Source organism: Aulonocara sp. 'chitande type north' Nkhata Bay, linkage group LG3, assembly GCF_057382095.1.
Source record: "Aulonocara sp. 'chitande type north' Nkhata Bay isolate Kocher_YH1m ecotype deep benthic linkage group LG3, A_spYH_male_GT1.1, whole genome shotgun sequence".
Classification (NCBI taxonomy): domain Eukaryota; kingdom Metazoa; phylum Chordata; class Actinopteri; order Cichliformes; family Cichlidae; genus Aulonocara; species Aulonocara sp. 'chitande type north' Nkhata Bay.
This window is the reverse complement of record NC_141346.1, coordinates 60,404,957-60,416,331: the sequence shown is the minus strand read 5'-3', so window position 1 is coordinate 60,416,331 and position 11,375 is coordinate 60,404,957. Positions and strand designations below refer to the sequence as shown.

At 39.7% G+C, this 11,375-nt stretch overlaps 2 protein-coding genes across 2 annotated transcripts in view; both read right to left on the bottom strand.

Moving 5' to 3' along the window:
- LOC147336396 (NACHT, LRR and PYD domains-containing protein 1b allele 2-like) overlaps positions 1-11,375 on the bottom strand; it is a 198,003-nt gene that overhangs the window by 57,496 nt on the left and 129,132 nt on the right. The window lies entirely within an intron of this gene.
- Positions 1-11,375, bottom strand: part of LOC147336401 (ribonuclease inhibitor-like) — an 89,968-nt gene that overhangs the window by 48,726 nt on the left and 29,867 nt on the right. The window lies entirely within an intron of this gene.

Sequence of the window (11,375 nt, the reverse complement as noted above, 5' to 3'; positions counted from 1 at the left end):
GTTTCTTTATTTCCAGTAGCAACCAGGACCATAATGAACCCTGACTCCAGACACTCAGGAGCCACCTGCCCAGTAAGTCACCCGCTAACTGCAACTATCAGAGCCCTGACCTTCTGCAGAGACGAGTCACACTGAACACAGCAAGTGTCCCTGCTCTCAGATACAAAACCTGCCTTTAAAAGTTCAGAGTAATGAAATCAGCAGTTCTGGTTCTAGAATTTGTAGTCTCACACACATGTGCAGAGCACTTTTGTTGTTTTGGTTCACATCGGTTGATATTCTGCTGCAAACAACTAATGAGGACATTTTCTAAAAGCTTTGAGTGTCCATCAGGATCCTGTAGAAACAGCTTCTGGCTGCAGCCACTGTGGAGCTCCACAGTAACCGGAAACACGTAACTTCAGTTAAATCGACTTTGACAGCGAAACTAAATTGCGTTTTTGTTACTATTGATGCTGCTGAGAAATAAAAATGGTTTTAAGTGGGGGGTTTTTTAACGCTCTGGGTTTGTTCATAAAAATTCCCCTAAATTGTTCGTGGCCAAAAGTGACACTTGCTGTTTCGCTGATTTATTTTTTTTTACAGTACATCGTGTTGTGCGTTCTGATTGCTGTAGACCATTGTCAATCAATCTAGTCCAGTGTCTCCTGTACAGGAGCGGTCCCTAATAGGCCCACGGACCGGTCCGTGAGTCTTTTGGTACCGTTCCGCGAGAGTTGATCCTCCGGTGTGAAATGTATGGTTGTAGTTGTGTGTCTTATTTTGAAAGAACTATTTACGCGTTACCATAGCGACCAGAGAGCATTAAAAAGCAGAGAGGAGGATGTCACTGTCATTGTTGTTGGCGCACAGCTCAAGTCACGTTTATTATTATATTTACAAAACACCACAGTTTCTTTTTTTTATTCTTTTGTTGTATTTATCCGCGACACCTTAAAGGTCGTTCCCTGAAAATATTGTCTGACATTAAAGTGGTCTGTGGTGCAAAAAGGTTGGGGACTCCTGCTGTACAGTACAGAATGCGTTTAGCTTGTCGAATTTACATAAATCTTCGATCGCTAGCAGTGTAACTCTGAAGTGCTGCACTGTGTGTTTGTACGTTTTCTCCCAAACAAACACAACAATGCCGACGAAACGTTTTGCACCCTCAAATGCACCTTTAGGTTTCATTCCATGATACTGGACTTATGTTTCTACGAAGGTTTGAACTCTAAGAGTGTTTAACATGATAGTGATTTATTGATTCTAACCCTAAATCTATCCAGTAATGTCTGCACATATTTTCAGTACTGATTTTAAAGTGTTTTAATCCTTCTGTCACTCAGGGAACCCAATAAGGATTCAAATACTTCAAAAGTCAACCAATGACATTGATGTGTAAGACTATTTAATAATTATTTATTTTTTATATTTCATTTATTCATTCATTCTTTGCACTGTGATTTAACCCATCTTTGTGTAAAGCAGGGGTGTCAAACTCCAGGCCTTGAGAGCCAGCGTCCTGAAGCTTTTAAATGTATCTCTGCTGCAACACACCTGAATAAAATTATTAGGTCATTAGCATGACTCTACCCTACTCAAGTAAATTTAAATAAATGTAAGTACATACCACCAGGTAGCTCCACTCGTACCCAGTGTAACGGGAAGTGAGAGGGTTAGGTTTTGGCGCTTTGAATGTTCAGTTGTGTGATGCAGCGATTAACGTTTGAGTAAAATATTGGGCTCCCTCGTGTCTTCCTTACATTCCTCCACAATGTCCGTTTTTGCAAAAATGTACTTCTAGAAGTACTTTTATTGCACGATGTTCATTCACTCATGAGCTGCTGCAACATGAATCAAATGGCTGAACTGCCACCTTGGCGTGCAGTCAAGTTCTACAGTCTGCTAATGATCTAATAATAAGTATTAATATTCCTCACTCACCTTACTAAATGTTTGTGAACACAGCCAGAAACATTTGCATCACAAACACAGACTAGTGTTTATTAGCAGAAGCTTTTGGGTGGTTGCTCTCAAACCTGTGTACAAGTTGAAGCATTAATGGTCCCTTCACTGATTTCCAGGTATCCAATGTCAGGGCTAACAGATGGATTCAGACGCAGGCAGCGTTCTGGCAAGCAAAGGGTTGACAATTTATTAACACAGAAGGGAAACCACAGTGATGTGTATATACAGTGAATGGGGCAGGGCTTCAGGGCTCCAGGGGAAGGAATCCACACTCGCTCTCCACTCGGCCCAAACTCCGCCACTCCTCTTCTTACGCACACTCGCTTCTCCACAGCCACTCTCGCTCCAATTTCCACTTATGTTGACACACACAGGGATCACAGGTCAGGGTCCGCCACCAGTTCCGGGGAGATCTAAACACAAAGAGTCCAATTAGATCAATACGCCACACAACACTGAGAGAGTTTGTCTTAGGAGAGCTGAGAGCACGAACATGGGAGGTTCAACGTTCCAGTGCCGAATACTCCGTGCCGCAGCGTTAAATAGGCAAGGGGGACGCCGCCTGATCAGCAACAGGTGTAGAAATCACCGCAGATACGTGGGCCAAGGGTGAGAGCCCACAATGAGCTCCACCCAGGGAAGCAGGAGAGAAAACAAAACAAACCTGTGGCCAACATGAGCGAGCCAGAGAGGCACAGGGACCATGACAGCCAATACCAAGTGCACAAGTTCACCCCAGATGGTTCCTCTTCTCTGTAACTTGGAGGATGTGGAGTAGGCTGTATTTTAATCAAAGACATATCAATCAATCAATAACCATGTCTAAAAACAACACAGGTTGACCAAAGTGCTGTACACAGTAAAAGAAAAAGTAAAAAGTAGAAACAAATACACACAATGAACAAAACAAAAAATAATCCCAAATTTCGTTTTTTTTCCTGAAGGGGTCAAACACTTTTATGCAAGAATGACAGCGAGGTGAAAAACCTTCACCCGCAAGAAAACTCCAGCTGTGACTCATAGTACGAACACACACCTCACAGTAACACACTTTGTTTAATGTGAACTTTTTGCCAAGCTAGCTAATCCTGACCAACACACCAGACACAGAAGATAAAGGAACGATGTTTTACTGTTAGAGACAGAAAGGTTAAAACATTTTGGCAGAGGGCTAAAAGGGGCTAAAATTACCCAAAAAGAAATTCCATTTGACCAAAAACACTTAATTTTTAAAAAATTAAGTATATAGTTATGAATAATGAACAAATAATTAACAAACTGGGGTTTATAAATCGTGTAACACATCCTTATGGTAAGAAATTTTACCTTAATGCGTTACATGTGTTAGAAGTCAATGTATCTTTAACAATATACTCCTTATTTTATATCTCCTGATCCTTCACAGAGCTGCATGAACCTGCTGTTGATGTCAGAGAGTCAAACTCTGCTGAAGAGTGGGTTGTTTCCTGTTCAGCCACTGGTCGACCTGCTCCCACTGTAACACTCTCACAACAAGACCTCAGCTTCCCACAGTACAACACTGTCAGTGTGTCCAACACCAACGCTACATTCACTGTCACCACTACAGGTTCACGTAAACACAGCACACAGGTGGGATGTGCAGCACGAGTGCTCTCTGCTCCTCACAGAGAGGTGATGGAGACGATTCCTGAGGTCCAGCAGACGTCAGATTATCAGTGATGGTGAGAAACTGAGATGCAATAACAATGCATTGTGCTAGTATGCATTTTCTCTTTGATCAATAATTGATGTATTCATTTTGATCAGTGTCACATTTTTCCTGCTTTTTCAAGTTTCCTCCTGGATCATTGTATTAGCTGCAGTATTGGTGATGATGGTCTTTGTCAGTGTTGCTGCTCTGCAGCTACTCTTTAAAGAAAAAGACCAGATAACTTTCATTTTTCATTTCTTGTCATTTTTTTCTACACCAAAATCTATCCAATAATATCTGCATAACATTTTCTACTTGTGAATTAGTTATTAATTCTTTGCTTCATGATTCAATCGGTCTTTGTCTAGTATTAAATTTTATGTTTCCCATTTAATCCCACTGGCTTTAAAGTGTTTCACCAGATTTTTACGAAGTATTTCCAGTCTTTTGTTGTCTCTGTCCCAAATGTTCTGAAATGTGTTGCATGTATTAAAAGAAGTTGGACCAAAAAATGTACTATGTACTTACAAACTTACATTTATGAAAGCTGAACAAACATTGATGTACTTGACTTTTGTAACAGTGAAAAGGCGATCTGTTTTTATTGATACATATATATGTTTGCATTACTGTTATTTAGATTGCCATGTTAGAACGTAGCAAACAACATTGTTTGTTCCTCTATGGTTTCTTTATTTTTACAAATCTAAATGTTTTTGGTCAAAAGATTAATAATTTCATATTGAGGTCAGACGGTCAGCAGTTTTGATGTTTTTGCAGAGATTTTATTTTTTGCAAAATAGCACAAGTAAACATTAAAAGTAGTTCCTAAATCAAGGCATTTATTATTAAGGCGGCCATTATTATGGCCCTGTGTGGAAAAAGTGATTGCCCCCTAAACCTAATAACTGGTTGGGCCACCCTGAGTAGAAACATCTGCAATAAAGCGTTTGGGATAACTGGCAATGAGTCCTTTACGAGGTGGTGGAAGAATTTCTGCCCACTCATCTTTGCAAAATTGTTGTAATTCAGCCACACTGGAGGGGTTTTGAGTATGAACCACCTTTCCAAGGTCACAGCACCTCAATCAGATTCACGTATGAACTTTGGCTAAGCCATTCCAAAGTCTTTCTTTTGTTTTACTTAAGCTGCTTAGAGGTGGACTTGTTGGTGTGCTTTGGATCAAGTGCACTTCAGCTTGTGGTCGTGAACAGATGGCCAGACATTCTCCTTCAGGATCCCAGAAACTGGATTCTGTTCATCTTGACGTTGCATCTCCAGACTGAGAGATCTCAATTACTTTGTTTCTTATTTGCTTCTGAATTTCCTTGGATTGCGCCATGATGTGTAGTTTTTGAGGATCTTTTGGTCTACTCTACTTTGTCAGACAGGTCCTGTTTAAGTGATTGATTCAGCACAGGTTTGGCAGTAATCGGGCCTGGCTATGACTATGGAAAAATTTTATATTTTCTATTGATAAATGCAAATATTTTATGTCTGTTATGTGCATTGCCGTGTGGAGAATATAAGGAAAACAATTGTGTGGTTTACATTGTTTCTTCCTCTTAGATTTCTTGATTTTTTTTTAAATTGCAATAACTTTATGTTAATTTCAGTGCACTTTCACATTTCTTTAAATTCAAACTACAGTCCTGTGAATAACTAGAAACACTTCTAGCAGCACAAATGTGAGGTAATTGTTTTCTGCTTGACTTTATCAGTCTCTCATATTGTTGTGGAGGAATGTTGGCCCACTCTTCATTACAACGTTGCTTCAGTTCTTTGAGCTTTGTGGGCATTTATTTAAGCACAGCTCTCTGAATGTCCCAGGTTGAGGTCTGGACTTTGCTTTTCAGCTATTCTGCTGTAGATTTGCTGCTGTGTTTGGGATCATTGTTCGACTGCAAGACCTAAACTTTACCTATTAAACAGTTAACTCTGTATTTTACACTTTATGTGAATATTGTTGCAGATTTCAATTATTAATGTTTTTATAACTTTGTTCTTTCTTATATTTAATATTATACAATATTTATACTTCATGTCTCTGTCTTCTTTTGAACACTCCAGCACAGCATCACTATAACTTTGTCCTCACTGACAATAAAGCTGTTTTATATATTTCATTGCAAATGTTTCAAGCAATTTGTAGCTGTATCTTAAGATATTTTGTTAATAATATAGTATTTTATATTGTTTTTTTCCCCATATTTGAGAAATATTTAACATGTAAAAGTCTGTTTATGTACAATTTGGTGATATTAGCCCTGATTATTGGAGGAACTTGTACATGAAGCAGATTTCTGAGACTTCAGATTTGAAGGTTGTTGTCATATAATCTAAATGATGGCAGATTAACGTTCCCTACCTCTGTCCTACAACCACAGGACTCCTTTGCATTCGACTGATAGAAATTTCAAGCTCAGTGTTAATGAAGATTTCAAAGGCCTTAGTGCAGGGGTAGGGAACGTCTAAAACCTGCAGGGACACCGGCCCTCGAGGCCTGGAGTTCCCTACCGCTGCCTTAGTGTGAAAGGAATGAAGCTGTAGCGCCTCCCAGTGGTTGAAAAGAGGTACACAAGAGGTTTTTGCAACCTGCTGTTTAATGAAGGTAATCAGCTGGGACAAAGGTACATTATGAGAATAATATCTCTGACAAACCTCTACCTCAATTAAAAGATGCATTTTGATTTACATGAATGCATTTCATCTTCTCTGCAAAGGCTACACAACCTTCTTTGCCATTTGAGTGTGTCCAGTCCAGCTGAAACCAGCTCATTACTGATGGCATGAAAACGATCTGTGAGGTAACATTTTTACTGTCATTCATTCCTGTTGAAAACTTGTCACGTGTTTGCTTAGGTTCTTCTCAGTAATCCTCCCGTATCCTGTGTAAAAACTACCCGAGCTTAAAGTATACAGACTGCCGGGAGGGGCGAGACGGGAATTTTCATTGCATATATATATATATATTAAAATACAGATAGCAGCAGCCACGAAAACATAGGCAAGAGAGAGCATAGCAGTGTCGTAGATGTAGCCAAATAAGACAGATAAATTAAGATGGAAAATCCCCAAAACAAAACCCAATCTTTAGTGTGGGAGCATTTCCATGTCATTCCCAAAGGTGTAATTATTTTCAGCGACTGCAAACTGAACACAAACTTTTCATAACTGAGTTTGTTTCTTCAGTTGTATTTTGGTAATGCTGTTGTACAGCAGGGAAGCAAACACAAGTGCTAACGCTAACAACATCCAATCAGGATTTATTGGTTCGATCAAAGCTAACATCTGCATTACATGTGAGCACTACACATGTTATTTAACATATATAACGTATAAGATTTTTACATCTTTCTCTTTCCCTCGAGAAGAACTGCTAAAACTGTAGAAATAACATTACAGAAAAGCAGGACATGCTCAAGCAAAACATTATAGAAAGTCTGTCACGGTTCTGGGTCAGTTTGACCCAGTATTTTGAGTTGTCATGTTTTTGCAGGTTTAGTTTAGTTCCATGTGTCATTTTCTGTCTCTCTCTCTATGTCGAGTCTGCGTCTTAGTGTGATGGTTTCTTGTTCCTGTTTTATTGTGAAGGTCTGCGTCTCATGTGAGTGTGTTCAGTTTGACCTCTGTCTCGTCTTGGTGATTATTCCCAGCTGTGTCCACCACCTGTGTGTAATTCCCCTGTGTTTCTCTGTGTATTTAAGTCGTGTCCTCTGTCATTGTAGTTGCTGGTGCGTCTGTGTATCCACCATGTCTCACCCGTGTGTTTGTGCTCTGTAGTTTAGTTGTTTCCAGTCTAGTTTAGTTCGTGCTCCATTTGCTGTTTGTCCATATTTATTTTTGTGTTCAATAAACCACCTTCACTTCTCCACTACTGCCTGCGATTGGATCCTCATTTATTATTTTCACACGGCTCTCCTCACCCGCCGTGACAGTACGGACCAGCCAGATATGGATCCAGCGGCAGTCACCCCACCTAGGGAGCTTCAGGAGGCCGTTATCGACTCTGCTTCTAAATTGATTTACCAGCTGTTAGAGCATGAGGGAGAAGTGTCTCTTTACACTGTGGAAGCCAACCTACAACACCTTATTTCCAGTTACCCCTGGTTATTGGACTCACTGCGTCCGCTCGTACAGAATTTTGTTCTTCACGAGCTTCACCCCCCCCCCCCCCGCCGCTACCGCTCGCCTGCTCATGCAGTGATATCATCAGTGACAAGTCAGGTGATAGAGGCTAATGCAAAATGGTGTTTCAGTGAGGCACAATTTATTATGACAATACATTTTTTTTAAATACTCAGTATGAATTAAACAGGTTAAAGGTCAATGCTCTGTTGTAATATAAAGACAAAATGATTGACAGCAGCCCAGCAATATCAGTAAAATGCAAATTAGCCACATGGTGCAATGTAAGGAGCTCTGTGATTGGTTAGGAAAGGACAGACTGGCCACCTCGATTTTTCTTCACTGCACATTGATCCATAGCTTTGCTCTGTAAAGGCTAACAAAGTGCTTTTGCTTTACAAAGACATTCAGCGTCGGTATTCACTCTTTTAAAATGCCACTGAACACTGGAGTGAAATGGAGCCCTGATCCTCAGAGTTTTATTGTTGCTAACATTTCTTATAGATAGCACAGATAGTGCCCCACTGCAGTAATCACTCATGTCTAGATATTCCTGTTAAAAAGGAGTTTTTCCTCCCCACTGTAACATGGCAAACATAGCAAACGGATAATCCAGCTGAAGCTTCAGACAGCCGTCAGACAGTGAAACACTGCCATCTGCTGGACGCGAGTAACACAGACGCTGAAGGAAAAGCACTCAGAAGGAAAAGCACGCACACTTGGAAGACTTGACCATTTGCACAAAATGAACGTCTGACACTGGACAGATGAGAGAATGTGGATGGTCACACCCTCGTGCATTAAAGAGGGCTTTCAGTTCATTGAAAACACAAAACCAAACACACAAAAGACACAATGAGACAGCTGATCAGTTTGCTTGACTAAATCATCGACACAAGCCGTGTTGTAGAGGGTACTGCAGCCGTGGCAGGTTATCATCTTAATGTGGCCCTGACACTCCATCGTACGCCACAAAGCTGTGAATAAATGAAAAGCAAAGAGGCATCATCACTAACATAATAACTGTAGAAGTTATCCCGCTGCATTACATTTATCAGGATATCGTAATAAATGCTCATCATATGTTGCTTTGACCCATCATTGTTGTCATTAATATCGCTACGTGACACTGGACACTTCCTGTCATTCATATGTCCTGACTTTGTGATCAGTGTAGCAGCTTGAAAATAACTGCTTGGTTAACAGCAGGTGTACAGGCAGGTGCTCTGATCAAATAACATGTTTGGCTAAAGAAACAGAAAATAAAAACATGTAAATAGGAACACCCACATCTCTACTTCTTCTTCTATTTTCCATTTCACACTTACAAAAAAGTTCTCCTGCGTAGGTGTTGAGACAAATATATGTCAATTTAATACTTCAGACAGGCCCCAGAGCAGGTCTGAACAATTAGTCCACTTAAAATCAAAACTGCAATTTGAAACCATGCAATTAGCAATTTTGCAAAGAAAACTTGGCTAGGCTAAGCTAACTGTTAGACAAAGTAGAGGAGTTGGAAGAGTAAAGGATTCTGGTTAACTCCAGTTCAACTTAACATTAAATTAAACTGACAAATATCATGTTTATATTCATATCTTAGTCTTTTGATGAGCTCTATCTTATAAATCTTTTAGACTCAGACGAGGTCGGCACAGGGACAGGCCTCGGGGGTCCAGGCCCACCCGGTGAAGTCCTTCTTCCCCAACATCTTCTGATGTACTTCATTTATACATTTTGGTAATGAAGTACTTAAACTACCACCTCACTGATTAGTTATTGCAGTGTGAGCTCAGTTCAATTAATCAGGTCACAGTAGTTTAGCACTTCTACAGCAATCATGCAACCAGCATGACTGAGGAGGACACTGGGTGGACGGGCTTTGCAGGTCAGACTTTGAAACTATCTTTTATTGTCATTACGCCAAAAGCAGTGAAATTATATGCTGTCCCATTCAGTGCAAATAAAGAATCTGTGTTTACTGACAGGACAAAGCACTGAACATGATTTCATCTGTTAACCTGGACAAATTCCAAAACAATTCCTTATTATTTCTTTTTCTTAAGTAAAACCAGTAAAAGCTTCTACTTCAAAAATATGGACTTAACACTGAGATCCTGATATTTTAGACCAGTTGAATTTAGATGATCTTTTTTAGTTCGTTCAGTTTGCTGGTTCTAACGACGACGGTCTTCATCAGTTTTAATGTCACTGTGACTCATATCTCTGCATGGCTGTTTTGTTCTGAGTGCACTGTGACAATGAAGTTAAGATCCGGTGATCAGCACAGCAGCCTGGGAGTGACTGCTTGGTTAACGACAAGGTTTACAAGACCTGATCAAATGTCACACTGGAAATATTTTGCAAGTGAAACAGCAAATGAAAAAATGTAAATATGTTAACTGGACCACCTACATTGTTTCGAGAGCAGAACTAAAGAGTGCGACCCATCACTTCAGTTTCAGCATATAATTTCTATTTAACACTCAAAAAAATCTGTTGTACAAGTATTAAAAATATATTCACAAATGAAATTGACATGCCTGAGATGAAAACATTACTCATACAAGTTGTCAGGTAAAGTCTATAGCACTGTTACATCTAAATATGGACACTGAGCTGGGACGATGTCACAGATCTGAGCCTCTGCACCTTCACTATACGTTTGTGTATGTCAGGCCTGTCCTGTATCTCTCCACCACCTGATCCAACACACCACCAAATCCTGATCAGCTGATCATCTCTGCTCCTCTAATCACCTGAATATCCAAGTATCCGAAAGTGTCCATCGATCTGACAATACAATTGTAAAACCGATCATTGACCTGTGCCCTAATGTGTTCTGTGCACTTGTGAACACACTTCCTTATGGAGTACGTTTATTAAGGACACTCTTTCATTAGCACACAGGTTCAATAACACAACAAATAACCTCCAATAAACCTTTTAATAAACTGTCATTGGAGGCTGATGTGTTCTCTCTTGGCTTGTTTTCTTGTTGTGTGCCACACAGAAAATAAATGCATGGTGTCTTAACTCACTGATACGGGGATATCAATGAGCACAGAGTCCAGCCAACGATGGCACAAAGTCAAACCTCCTTCAAGGAAACTGGAGAGTCCAACACTGGCATTGAGGCTACCCCAACAATATCAATATGGTGTAACTTCCTGCTCTAACTCAGGCTCCTTCCCCACAAGAAAGATGATATTTTATGTACTCGAAGTCAGACCTGGAATCTGCGGGTCAGACTTCCTGGGCCCCCGACCCCTGACCTCTGAGATTTTCATGTCTTGTATTTTATAATATTTATCTTTTGTTCTCCTGCCAAAATTGTAAACACTGTCATCATGCCATATTGCACTGTTGTTCGATCAGCTTCATTAAATATACTTTTATATATACTTTTATCCTTTGTTTTGTTATACATCCATTTAAATCCTCATATGAAATTATTACAACCAACTGGTAGTAAAACAAAAATAAAAAGATTGTTCAACATTTTAACTGCAAATGGTCAAAACACTCACTTTATTTGCCAAAAATTATACTTAAAAAGGGGAAAAAAGAAGTGTTAATAGTTTATTTGAAAGGTCAAAATATACCAACACATCTTTTTATTTTAAATCTA